Source organism: Biomphalaria glabrata, chromosome 18, assembly GCF_947242115.1.
Source record: "Biomphalaria glabrata chromosome 18, xgBioGlab47.1, whole genome shotgun sequence".
NCBI lineage: Eukaryota > Metazoa > Mollusca > Gastropoda > Planorbidae > Biomphalaria > Biomphalaria glabrata.
In genome coordinates, this window is record NC_074728.1 from 1,260,299 (window position 1) to 1,274,120 (window position 13,822).

At 35.4% G+C, this 13,822-nt stretch overlaps 1 long non-coding RNA gene across 2 annotated transcripts; it reads right to left on the reverse strand.

The window, feature by feature from the left end:
* Positions 1 to 250: 250 nt before the first annotated feature.
* LOC129924073 (uncharacterized) lies at positions 251 to 12,754 on the reverse strand. Of its 2 annotated transcripts, XR_008775987.1 has the most exons (7): positions 12,714 to 12,754; positions 10,766 to 10,865; positions 8,279 to 8,474; positions 6,704 to 6,858; positions 5,963 to 6,138; positions 5,080 to 5,209; positions 251 to 1,591 (listed from the first exon to the last, which is right to left on the reverse strand). It is a non-coding gene; the product is annotated as an uncharacterized LOC129924073 (long non-coding RNA). The 2 variants fall into 2 exon arrangements; XR_008775988.1 differs by lacking the exons at positions 8,279 to 8,474; positions 12,714 to 12,754 and having other exon boundaries at positions 10,766 to 11,074.
* Between the last annotated feature and the right edge of the window lie 1,068 nt (positions 12,755 to 13,822).

Here is a 13,822-nt window from a genome sequence, read left to right on the forward strand (position 1 = left end):
CATGTCATGGGCCACATAAAAAAAAAGGCAAGTCCAATGAAATTAGTCTCTGCACCATGAGCAGAAGCTTCAAAAGCCAAACTGCACTGCATCATGGGTCAGATATGGCCTACAGGCTCTAGGTTGGGTAACACTGTTTTGGCTGCATACATTCTTTTTAAGAATGCAAAAAAAAGACATGAAAAAATGTGCATCTATTTTTATTGTGGTTACCATGTTCTAAGATACATAATAAAACAGTTTTAAAAAATGTGATATGTCAGTTTCAAATTATTTTTTATATTTCAAAGATTTGATAAAATATTGTTATTAAACAAATAATTGTGTCATTAGCAAAGATGAAAATGAGGAGAAAAGAAGCAAAGAAAACTGCCAATGAAATCATTGTTTGTAGTTATTTAAGAGGACTTTTCCCCTCTTGAAAACATGCACTGGCTGAAAATCCTTTTTATATTGGTTGTTAGCAATAGTCAATAAATACTATTTTCCTGTGCATTAGCTTATTACCAATATGCAGTAGTTCCTAGTGTATTGGCTAAGCCAATTTGCCACCCAAACCTTGAATGCAATTAGCTTTTGAAAATGAGTCATCTTTAAGTTTAAAGGAAATTTTTTAAAATGCTCATTTTTATGAAAGAGACAAAACTCCTAGTGCACTGGCTAATCAAACAGAGCTCCCAATAAACAAACAATGCCCAAGTGGACTTATTAGACATTTGAAATACAAACTATTACACCTGGTTAAAATTGATACTTATGAATTAACTTAGTTTAATTTTTATTGGAACCAACTTTTTAAGAAGCCTATCACAAAATTCATCCTTTTAACATATTAATGATTAGCAGGTTACCTTTGTAAAAAATTGAAGAAAGTGGGCCTCAATTTTGGTAGACATTTGTGTTTTTCAAATACAACAATAACCAAACCATCTGTTTGTTATGTCAGCATTGAAATAAAGGTTTCAGGTCGGGATGAGAGGTCAATATCCGGAGAGGATTTTTCACTCATAGTTTCCATGTTCTGTTTTGGACTGGGCATAGGGGATAGGTCAAATGTGTTCTCCACATCAGCACTGACCTGGGATGAGCATTTGCTGCTATAAGTAGCATCACTGCAGCCACCATCACAGCCAAAGCAAACATCATTAAAATTATTGTCTTGATAGGATGAGTTCTGCTTTTACTTACAAGAGAATGTTTTAAGATTGGCGAGTGCCTAGCGGCAGAAGTGGATAAGTTTTTGCTACAACGAACTTGATGTTTTTAATGTTGTTAACCTAGTCTCTTGCCCATCAGCTTCACCTTCACTTCGATACTCCCTGATTGCAGTGGCAGGTCCCAAAAAGTGTAATGTCTTAGGATAGGTCAGTAGGATGAAGCCCTGCAGGGTTTAGTTTGTCTGATGTTTGGGTGTCCAGTGAAGCTTCATATGTTGATTGAGATTTGAGCGGAGAGGTAATGTCTTTCATAGACCCTCTGCTGTTATTGCGACGATGACAAGACTTCCTGGCACGCATTTTCGTAGGAGGTGGTGGTATCAGCTAAGACCTAGTTGTCATGCTCCCTTCTGTGTTTTTTTAAAGAGTCAGGCCTAAAGTCAAAAGAGAAAAAAAAAGTGTCTTTATTTTTGTTGTCTCATCTCTATCTCTTAAAAAAAAAAACTAGATGTATAACATTCTAAAATTCATTTCTTTTCCTTTTTCTGAATACCAAACTATTGGTCCTAATAGCACAGTCCACAGCAGCCCTTTCAAAACTTAAAATAATATGGAAAACCAAGGGCTTAGCCCTCGGCACCAAAATCAGACTGATGTGCTCCCTGGTAATGGCCACATTTTTATATGCTTGCGAGTCTTGGACGCTGACTGTAGAGCTAGAGAGGAGGATCCTAGCAATGAAACTGAGATGAGACAGAAGGATCCTAGGTATCACATTCAAAGACCACATCACAAACCACGAGATTTGAGACAGGGTTACTGCAGCGATCGGACCCCATGACAGTCCACAGCAGCCCTTTCAAAACTTAAAATAATATGGAAAACCAAGGGCTTAGCCCTCGGCACCAAAATCAGACTGATGTGCTCCCTGGTAATGGCCACATTTTTATATGCTTGCGAGTCTTGGACGCTGACTGTAGAGCTAGAGAGGAGGATCCTAGCAATGAAACTGAGATGAGACAGAAGGATCCTAGGTATCACATTCAAAGACCACATCACAAACCACGAGATTTGAGACAGGGTTACTGCAGCGATCGGACCCCATGACAGTCCACAGCAGCCCTTTCAAAACTTAAAATAATATGGAAAACCAAGGGCTTAGCCCTCGGCACCAAAATCAGACTGATGTGCTCCCTGGTAATGGCCACATTTTTATATGCTTGCGAGTCTTGGACGCTGACTGTAGAGCTAGAGAGGAGGATCCTAGCAATGAAACTGAGATGAGACAGAAGGAGCCTAGGTATCACATTCAAAGACCACATCACAAACCACGAGATTTGAGACAGGGTTACTGCAGCGATCGGACCCCATGATGTCTCTTTGTGATTGTTGACTAACATTGACCTTAGGGTGAGGTAGTTAACAGGTCTATCTGGTTGTTCATTAGATGAACCAGCCTTTGATAGCTTAATAAGTACCATACACAATTACCAAACACAGAGAGCACAGCAATATGATAGTCAAAAACTCACAAAGGATCCATTTGTTGCAGAAACTTATAGAATGGCACTCCAAACACAACTGACAACATTAGAAAAGGACCTGTGAAAATAACATAAATGAGCATTGGGAAATAATAAAGCATGCTATCAAAAGAACAGCAGAAGAGGTAGTTGGATTTAAACAAAAGAACAAGAGAATGGGGTGGTATGATGATGAATGCAGACAAACTATAGAAGAGAATAACAATGCTCGGATGATAATGCTACAGAGAGAAACCAGAAACACTAGACAGCAATACAATGAAGCAAGAAGAAGGGCCACAAAAGTTGTGAGAAACTAGCAAAGGAGGGAGACATGAGTGGAATGTATATGAAAATTAAAGATGAAAAGAACGGATTTCAAGCTAGATCACACATGTGTGAGAACAAAGATGGTCAGCTTATTACAGAAAACAACAGGGTAATTGAAAGATGGACTGAATACTTTGAGGAGATCCTAAATACCACAGAAGATTCAGACAATGGAGAATATGAACTGCCACATGGGGGACCAGATCCCTTAGTGAACCCTCCAACACTCATTGAAACATCAGAAATAATTAGGACCATGAAGAATCACAAAGCACCAAGAGAGGACCAAAACACAGAAGAACTAATTAAATATGGAGGGAAAGACTTACATTCCCAAATACACAGACTAATAACAAGAATTTGGGAAGAAGAAGTAATACCAACAGAATGGGAAACAGCTCTTATAACCCCAATACACAAAAAAGGATCCAAGTTAAAGTGCTGTAATTACAGAGGAATCTCTCAACTAAATGTGGCTTATAACATACTGTCTAGGCTTATAACTAAGAGGCTTGGAAAATATTCAGAAGAAATCTTAGGTGACTACCAATGTGGTTTCAGACCCAACAAATCCACAACCAATCAAATCTTCAAACTAAGATGTATACTAGAAAAATGCCAAGAATACAACATACCAATCCACTAACTCTATATAGACTATAGACTATAAAATGGCTTATGACAGTATCAGAAGGAAATACCAATATGACACTATACAGGATTTTGGAATACCCAACAAGCTGACAAGACTTATACATATGACATTAAACAACTCAAAAAGCAAAGTCATAATACAAGGAGAACACTCACGGGAATTTAGGATTAAACGAGGATTAAGACAAGGAGTTGCACTTTCCTGCATGTTTTTCAATTTGACACTGGAGAGAGTTATAAAAAATATACACATAAACATGAGAGGAACTATCACTAACTACTTCAGGAGAGAAAACACGGGTCCACAACCAACAGGGACAATATACAGCCAACCTCTACAATACCTTGCTTATGCCGATGACATTGCCTTATTGGGTAAAGAAACCTTTGACATCGCTAGAGCCTTCACACAACTAGAAGAAGCATCTTGACCAGCAGGACTTGAGGTCAATGACAGTAAAACCAAGTACAAGAGACAATCAAACAGAGGGACAGCATATCAAAATCAAAGACCACGAATTTGAAAACGTCCAAACTTTCAAATATCTAGGAATGACCTACTAACAGAAATAAAGGAAAGAATAGCAGGAGGCAACAGGGCATTTTATAGCACCCACCATTTACTTAAGAGCAAAACGATTTCAAGGAAAACCAAGAAAATAATATACAAAACTATAATAAGACCAGCAGCAATGTATGGGAGTGAGACCTGGACACTGACAAAGACATCTGAAAATTTACTTAAAACTTGGGAAAGAAAAATTCTTAGGAAAATCTATGGTGCCATACAGGATGAAACAGGGTGGAGGACACGCACTAACCATGAGATATATCAATTGTATGAAGACCCACCAATAGTGACGGAATTAAAAAAGAACAGACTACGTTGGGCAGGTCACCTTGAAAGAAGGTCAGACAACAGAGGAGCGAAAATCGTTTACAGACAAAAACCAAAAGGCAGGCGACTTAAAGGCAGACCTCAAATGCGATGGATTGATGATGTAGAAGCAGATCTGAAGCAGCTTGGGGTCAGGGCATGGAGACAAAAGGCCCAGAAGAGATCTGAATGGAAGGATGTGTTGAAGCAGGCCAGAGCCCTCCATGGGCTGTAACGCCACTGGGATGGATGGATGGATAAAGATTTTCTTTATGATTGCTAGTTAATATTTACTTAACAGTGTAGTAAATTACAAGTCTTTCCAGTTCCTCAATTAATGACCCTGACTTTGACATTATGTCTACCTTGTCATTTAACTTTAGCCTAAAAGTCCGCCTCTTTATTTCCTTTTGTAAGTCTATCTTTTCATTTCTCTTTATGTCTACATGGCCAAGGATCCCTTGTGGTATGATAGTGGAGTGTGAGCTATAGATTGTGGAAATAAAGATACACTCACACAACAAGAAAATTTACTTACATGGTGACTTCAGACTCTGACCTATGTGTCAGTTTTTTTACCAAGTCGATCTAGCTTTTCTAGAACTTTTATGATTGGACGAATTATACTCTTTCTACTATTATTGTACATAGTCAGTAATTGTTCTCACCTGATAAAAAAAAATTCATTACTAAAATTGAATGTTTGCCATGATACAAAATAATCATACAGAAAATAAAACATCAACATCATAAATAAGTAAGAGTCAGGTTAGGGGGTATTTAAACTTATGAATGAACAGGTGAAAAGATCCAAAATTATTTCACATAACTTGGGTTCTTGGGCTCAAAATCCATTTGTTAGCATTGAACTTACCACTGCTGGGTCTAATTTACATAAGATACCGGGTATGCACTTCAAGGACCCAAAGTCATAAAGTCATTTTTTTTCAATATTTTGATTATAACAACAAAGTTTATACTAAACATAAATTCTAATACAAAATAGAGAAAATGTGTTTCAAAATATATATTTTACATGTGAGGAACATTCTACCTTTAAAAATAAGATAAATGTTAAGCTAAATTTTTCCTATGTGCAAAAATTTGTTATTTCAAAAATTTGGGAAACACTTATTTGGATACATTTAATGATACATACATAAATAAACAGCAGCACATGGGACCAAGTTTTTAAATGAGAGAAAGTAGTGAATTAAATGTGACGAAAATAAGGGACTGCGCCGACCAAGGCTCAAACCAGTGACAATTGACCACTGGGGTGGTAATTTGCATGAATGACTCTGGACCAAAAGAATGTTTTTTGGACATTCCAATGGTCTAGAGGTTAGTGCGTTATCGATAGGTGGTGTTGTTGTTTGCAGGTTTTTTATCCATATATTGTAATTAGAAAATGAGAATACCTCAGATCCTTTCTTAGAATATCTTGATGATAATGACAGAATCTGTGTCTTTCAGTTAAGGACTTCATTGAGATTCAGAAAAGTCCTCCCATCGGAACCAAAGTAATTCAGCAGAGGCAATCTCAAGGAGCATGAGAATTTGTCTAAATGATAGTCTATTTTTGAGCTTTGCACTCCTGAAAAAAAGAGAAAGATATTTACTATTCTTTGGTGATGGTATTTTAGGGAGTGTGTTGAACTTAATGATTTTATAAATTTCATTTATATAGAGTGTGTTATAAATATTGCACATATTTTAGTCAATTAATAGTATTAAACCTTGTTTGCATAAAAGTATCACACATGATAAAGATTTCATACATGAAAACTAATGTACAGATGTGTCTGCTGGTTCAATAGATCATTTTTGGGTCATCTTAAACATCTTATTTCTCATTTTTAGTTCTAAAATGTCAATTATAATGTTTATTCTGACTGGCTTTATAACAATGTCATTGAAATTATATATACATCTTTATCTAAAAAAAGTAATTACAGCAACAACAACAACAAAAAATGATGAAAACTTAAGGAATCAGATCTTGCATATCAATACTAAGACTAAGACTAAGACTGCTTTATTGATCCTTACGGAAATTTGTTGTGATTATGAGTGTAGACACCTAAGACCATAAAGTCATATCATAAAATACAGGTAAATTATTTTTTTTTAGGCAGGAGAAATCGCACCAGGCTACTTACCAAATGTCTACTTTTTCATTTCACTGCACTTTTTATTTCAAATGACTTCTGATGCCATTCAGGTCACAGTGCCAGCGAATGATATTTTAGTGCTTTTTTTTTTTCATTCCACTCTCGGCTGGTTCCTGACAATATCATTGGATGCCACAAGAACACTGCAGACAAAATGAAACAAAACAATTTTTGAAATAATTCTTTTTAAACATAATCACAAAATGATTGCTGAGAGGTTGGTAGGGACAGCATTCCAAAAGTAGGTAGAAACACACATATTAGTTCTAGCTAATTGCACTAAGAGAAAAACCCAGTTTCAGGTAAAACTAAGAAAACAATTTACCGCTACATCATTAAAGAATTTAAAGAATTTCTAAAACAAGAAGGATGTTTCTCTCTGCACTTTCAAGTATGAATGAAATTCTCTGACAAAGGAACATAGCTACTGTAGTATATAATCTGCATGTTTAAGTTCCTGCATAGGACAATTAATATAACAATTTTTTTTTGTAATAAAATAAACTTAGCTTTCAGCATAGGAAACTTATTGCTATTACTATGACATCTTTCATAATATAATATACAGGTTTGGAGAAAGATTCAAATAAACAGATTTAGAGGATTAAGATAAAAAAACAGAGTTAGCATGTATAGTTGTGCAAATAAATTATCAAGCCATACAGCTAAGAATGTGATACAATCTAATCAAGATTTCAATCTTATGTGAGTCCTTACTGCTGCTTAATTACTCAAAACTTCCGAAAGTAAAATATTCTATTTTACATCTGACAATGTTTACTGATGCAGAAGGAAATATGTTGTCTTGTGTCTATCCTGTACAGTTATTTTTCCTAATTCCCTGCCTACCCCATCACATCCTTTGGTTTATATCAAAATAAAAAAAACTATTTTCTATGAGAAGATTCAAAACTGGATCACACTCACAATGATCTGCTGACTACAGACAAAAAATGGGTACTAAAACTTAATGAACAATTACAAGGTTCTCAGTGTTTGCAAAGACTCTCTCTTCAAGGAACAGTACCAGAAAAAAGGAAGAGGCAGAAGGAGAAAGTGATGGGAAGACAACATTAAAGAATGGATGGGTCTGTCACTGAAAAGATTCTATTCAAGGCAAAAGACAAAAAAAAAAACGGATATACTAAGGGACAGGTGAGGATGATGTACAGAGATAAATATACTGCTAAGAGATTTTTTAATTAATAATGAAAATTATACTTGCTGCTTTGCATATATTTTTAAAAAGATAAATTTTAAATTGACTTTAAACCCAGCTGTCACTGATCACATTCAGGGAACAATAATGTTGTAATGTTGTTTGTTTTAACAGGAATGTCTAAAACTTATTGTTTTAAATTAAAAAAAGAAGTCTGACAGATTTAGTACTGGTGTCGATTGTTATTGCTAGTACTTATATTACACATTTTTGTTTTAGTCATGTTAGGAAAAAAACATTATATAAAAAAGTATCTTTATAAAAAAAAAAACAAAAAAAACCCCCACTGCAGTCAATGAGTTAAAAGACAATGGAAAATGCAAAAATACTACAATAAAACCTACTTGAAGGCTATAATGTTGGGGTGATTCAGTTTTCTTAAGTTCCAAATGTCTGTCTCTTTAACATCTCTGACCTTCTTGACTGCTACTTCTTCATTACAGAGTTTGCCAAGAAATACAGCTCCCTGAGCTCCACTTCCCAGCCACTGGAGATCTGTGATACTTTCAAATGTAATTTCCCAATCATCAGAACAGGAAACTGAAATAAAAACATTAGATTATAAGGATAATATGGTCTTTGTATTAACTGAAGGGTACTTTTCAAAACTTAAGTTTAAAGCTTGCTGATATCACCAGCACTGCACAGTCTGTCTGATCTTAGGCAATTTCCTCCCACATACTACCACTGATGTCTGCAAACCTGATAGACCAACTGCAGACATCAATGTCAGACTAAAGTATAAAAAAAAAGTAAAGTTCCCCTTTCAGACCCTGTAGTCTATAGGGCAGATGATGTAAAGGTCATCTGTTTCTGTGGCCTACGGTTAACAAGGGTGTCATGTGACCAGCACAACGACCAACCGCCTTTACTTTTCCCTAACTAATGTCAGGTACCCATTAGAGCTGGGTGGACTCAGAGGCATTAGAGCATCTAGAAATTAAAAATCCCAGTCTTCACCAGGATTCAAACCCCGGTCCCCGCTTCAAAAGCCAAATCGCTTTACCGCTCAGCCACCGCGCCTCCGACTAAAGTATAGTCTAGACTTTAATTAAAAATATTATTAGAAAAATATAGGTAGGCCACAACATGAGTGGCCACAACCCGGACCTAATCATCTGGGCTTTAGACTGATATGGTGGTTCTTAGTTTAAAATGTCAATAATTATAGGGAAGAAAATGATTGAAGGATTAAAAAAGAAGATGGATGAGGGGAAGGATGCAAAGGGATCTATTTAGATATCAATGGAGGTAGTAGAAGAGAGAGTCAACAACAACTTAGATATCAATGGAGGTAGTAGAAGAGAGAGTCAACAACAACTTAGATATCAATGGAGGTAGTTGAAGAGAGAGTCAACAACAACTTAGATATCAATGGAGGTAGTAGAAGAGAGATAGAGTCAACAACAACTTAGATATCAATGGAGGTAGTAGAAGAGAGAGTCAACAACAACTTAGATATCAATGGAGGTAGTAGAAGAGAGAGTCAACAACAACTTAGATATCAATGGAGGTAGTAGAAGAGAGAGTCAACAACAACTTAGATATCAATGGAGGTAGTTGAAGAGAGATAGAGTCAACAACAACTTAGATATCAATGGAGGTAGTAGAAGAGAGATAGAGTCAACAACAACTTAGATATCAATGGAGGTAGTTGAAGAGAGATAGAGTCAACAACAACTTAGATATCAATGGAGGTAGTTGAAGAGAGATAGAGTCAACAACAACTTAGATATCAATGGAGGTAGTTGAAGAGAGATAGAGTCAACAACAACTTAGATATCAATGGAGGTAGTTGAAGAGAGATAGAGTCAACAACAACTTAGATATCAATGGAGGTAGTAGAAGAGAGATAGAGTCAACAACAACTTAGATATCAATGGAGGTAGTTGAAGAGAGATAGAGTCAACAACAACTTAGATATCAATGGAGGTAGTTGAAGAGAGATAGAGTCAACAACAACTTAGATATCAATGGAGGTAGTAGAAGAGAGATAGAGTCAACAACAACTTAGATATCAATGGAGGTAGTTGAAGAGAGATAGAGTCAACAACAACTTAGATATCAATGGAGGTAGTTGAAGAGAGATAGAGTCAACAACAACTTAGATATCAATGGAGGTAGTTGAAGAGAGATAGAGTCAACAACAACTTAGATATCAATGGAGGTAGTTGAAGAGAGATAGAGTCAACAACAACTTAGATATCAATGGAGGTAGCTGAAGAGAGATAGAGTCAACAACAACAAAAAAAAAAAAAAAGATTTCAGGAGTTCTCAGTCCTACTTCAAAATGTATATATATAGCATTAGGTATACTGTTTGTAATATAGAGTTACTCAGTATATCTTTACTTTTATAGTAGAAAAAGGATGATGAAAGGAGATAAAACTGTGAAATTGTTATAGTCATATGTTTTAATGGGTGGGAAGCGTGGTTGAGAGGCCAAGTGCGCTTGAATTTGGATTTGGCTTGGCTTGGCTACCTAGAAGCGGGCTCGAGGTTCGACACCCGACTCGGGCAGAGTTGTGTTTACTGAGTGCCTAAAGGCAGCACGGAAAACAAACTCCTAGATACCCCCCCCCCCCCCGGTCCACAAATGAGATTGGACCAAAAGAGCATGCTATAAACATGAAAGTAGCGCTATATAAAAGCTATAATAATAATAAAATAATAATAATAATTTTTTTTTAAAGTTATACAAGGAATAGTTGCCAGCCAGGCAATTGATTTAACAAGAAATATGAACAATTTTAACTGCCTCTATGGCCTAACTTTTGGCAAACCATGAAAACATTAGTATTAAGTGTGTATGAGTGCGAGGTAGAACTTACTTGTTGCACCTATTCTTCTTGTGTCCCTTGCAATACAATTAGTAAGTATTATGGACCACATACTGGTCTTGCCTGAACTACTCTTCACCATAAGATGTACCTAAAAACAAACATAAAAGTATCTAGTTCAGTTGCTGCAAATAACTTCTTATAATCTTGTGACAAAGCAAGACATAGTGTGTAGATCAATGCAAAAGAATTTCAAGAATGGGTGGCTAACAATACAGGGGAGATGGCAGGAATATAAAAGAAATGAATAGAACTACTCAGCAGATCACCAGTGGTGCTTAACTAACTACAAGATAAGTGTAGATTTGGCCTGCTCACTTTTTCCCTATTACAATTAAAAAAAATAATTTATTCACTACTTAACTACTATTATTTTTTACAAACACAAACACTTGTTAGGCCTATCAGTTTGGCCATTGTAGATAATCTTATGAAACAGCTGTCCTCGAATTCTAGAAACACATAGCTATATCTGATACCCATACTGCGCTACAGTTGCTATATGTGTATATCCCCTTCAACACTTTTGAATCCATCAATAAAAAAGCCTGCATAACAATGCTACCCCACAACTAACATAATTTTCTAGCCCTTAGATTTATAAGCCACCTTTATTTTTTGTCTCTTTTATCATTCAATCAAATGGCCTGAAAACCCATATTGTGGAGTATGCACAAACTCTTCTTAGGTTTATCAGTAGTAGTCTTATCTACCTACATTAAAATGCCCCTAAACACACATATAATATTTTTAAAGAAACGCCCCCTCCCCCAACACTACACTTTTTGGCCCTTGTATATTCAGTGGAACAACCAGTACTGCAATCATTTCTTTATTTGCCACTTAGTCAACTCTCACTTATTGATTTTTATTTTGTCATAGATCTGGATCTAGAGAGGCACCTTATTTAGAATAACCCATCTTTACAAACCGTGTTATACCCCTACCACCAAACACATACACCTTTACACTTTTAACATGCCCTTATATTCACTGCAACAATTTTTTGGAATTTAAATTTTTGCTTTAGAATAAAGGCCTACTTGAAGATCTACAACTAGTCATAAAAAAGTTTTTTTTTACACACACATGCTTTCATACAGATTAAAAAAACAAAACAAAAAAAACTTTAAAATGCTGGCTCTCAAATATAGATAAGCTTGTAGAAATTGCAAATAAAATTTTTATGGTAAATTTAATCGCTGCAGTTTCGATCTAGACAATAGCTTAGTTGTCTAAGGCTTCATTTAAAAAGAATAGGTTAAATATTTGTATTTTATCATCCACTGCAAGTGTGAGAATTATTGATTTAATGAGTGAATGCATTTGTCTTCAGGACCAAGAATTTTAACTTGTATATATATACCAAATACCACTGACTCATAACTAATTATTAAAAACAAAATGAAATGTATGTAGTCCATTGTAGGACTTTAGATTTTTGTTGCAGGTGGAGGCATGCCTCAGGCATGGGATACTAAAATTCATGGCTTGAGGAGGGGAGCATTAGGATGTATTACATCGATGTATGGTATATTATGACATATAAAAAGATATATTATATCGTCAGATACCACAAATTTACAATCTAGTCTTGTTTTCTAGATCTAGATATGATCAGATGTGTATATATACTAGATCTATGTCTATGACTGTCTATGAAGACTGAAGACCAATGTGAATGTCAATGAATTAGTTATTAGACTTAATTAGACTATATAAATATAATCTAGACTCTATATTAATATTATTAGAACTAAACAATAATCAATAAGTTTAAGTTTGGAGTCTAGAAATAAACTGACACATTGAAAGGAACGCTGCTTTATTTGCATCAACAAGTTCTAGATCTAATAATTATTTTAAATCTTCGTGAGACAGCGCGTGAAAAAAAGATAGATTCTAGATCTAAGATTCTATAAGCTAAAGCTAAACACACCAAAATCAGCTGGTATGCCATCCATGATCTTGGTTGACAACTGCTACAATGGATGTTACTCCTAAACACCGAGTGGTGCAACCTATATAAAACACACATCAACTCGGGTTTTTAAAAAAAAATCGCATTATTTGTAGTGTTAAAAGAGATCTCCAGGTCTAGTCTAGATATAATATGTAGGTCTGTGGTGCTGATGACCTCCATGACAGTTCTAGTCTGTCTTGTATGGTACTATAATTATCTAGACTTCGCTATTAAAATTACGTCACTTTTAATGTCGCGTTAACATTCCGTCCATTTTAGCGCGCTAAAAAGTATTTTAAATACAACACAAGAATTAAAACATTTTCAATAAATGCTTTTTCGTTGGTTTACAGTACAGATATTACTATTAATAATAATAATAATAATAATAATAATCTTTATTATCCGTGAGGGAATTAGAAAATGTTTAGGGAGAAATTTTAAGGATTTAAATAATGTAAAACTACTAAATGCTTCCGAAATTCGCCGAATTTCATTAGAATGGAACACTACTGATAAGCAATGCATCAGGTAAACTGCCTGATCTCCCCTTGGATGGGTCCATAATCCGGTGAAAACTGAGATTCTGAACTTATTTTTAAAACACCCTGTGTTTACATAACTCTACTTGAAATCATACAGACTTTTTAAAGTAAAGGCAGTTGCTCGTTGTGCTCGTTAAATAGTAGGCCATAAAAACAGATAATTCCATATTCCTCCTATAGATCGCTAGTTCTAAAAGAGTAATTTAATTAACATTTGTCCACCACAGTGAAGGCATTACACTACCAGCGTTTTAACTCTCTTCCTCTCTCCTAAATCGTTGATTTGACCCCATTGAATTAAATTAATTTTTGGTTTTACAAAGTAAAACGTGTGTTATATGAAAAGAGCATGCGTTCTCCTATAATTCTATAGCAAATGCAACATTTTCTGATTACAAACAAAAATAAATGTTATTAAAGTTTAATCATAACATAACAGGGTAGAATGTACCTCCCTAGTCCAGTTCCAAGTCGGCCACTGTCCAATTGGTGTCTACTTCAGATGGCTCCGAGAGAACTACGAAACACGGTGCCACCACT